This window comes from Corvus brachyrhynchos, unplaced genomic scaffold (genome assembly GCF_000691975.1).
Source record: "Corvus brachyrhynchos isolate BGI_N302 unplaced genomic scaffold, ASM69197v1 scaffold69, whole genome shotgun sequence".
NCBI lineage: Eukaryota > Metazoa > Chordata > Aves > Passeriformes > Corvidae > Corvus > Corvus brachyrhynchos.
This window is the reverse complement of record NW_008240228.1, coordinates 6,423,998-6,424,691: the sequence shown is the minus strand read 5'-3', so window position 1 is coordinate 6,424,691 and position 694 is coordinate 6,423,998.

Below are 694 nucleotides of genomic sequence, written 5' to 3'. Positions count from 1 at the left end.
CCGAGGTCGGGTGTCTCTGTGCCGTGTCCTGGAGTGCTGCTGGTGTTGTGACCCCGTGTGCGAGCGGTGGCGGCACGCCGCTCTTCAGCTCGGTCGGTGTGAGGCGTGTTGTGTGGGAAAAGGTACAGGGGTTGTCAGCCTTGGAATTCCCTCTTGCCGTCCGTCTGGCGCTGTGCTCTGTGAATGGGTGTTTGGTTCTGCTCCTCTGATTCCAGCATCCTCTTCCCTGCGGTTGTGGCCGAATGTCTGGAGGGCTGGGTTTGGGTTCCTGTGCAGTGATACTATAAAGTCTTATCACCAACAACATGCAGCAACCACGCTCGACTGACAATGGTAGTATGAATTCTGCTTTAGGAAAAGGAGAAGGCAAGAGAGGAAATGTATTCCCTATAATATCATTCCAAAGGATGACAGTGAAAAAAAAAAAAAAAAAAAAAAAAAGAAAAAAAAAGGGAAAAAAAAAAAAGGCCACAGTCCCCACTACCTCATGGTGACTTGGAGTATTTTGTGACTGAAAACGGGAAAATAAGATTGTCTTAATTACATAGTTGCTATAGACTCCAAAAGGAGAAAGTTTTTGGTTGCTGGGGTGTGAGGAAAGGTGGGGTAATATTCCCATATTTATGCTGGATGTTATATATGAGATGATATTGAAGGAGAGGGTTTGTATGAGGACTCGGAGCCTTGTATCGGT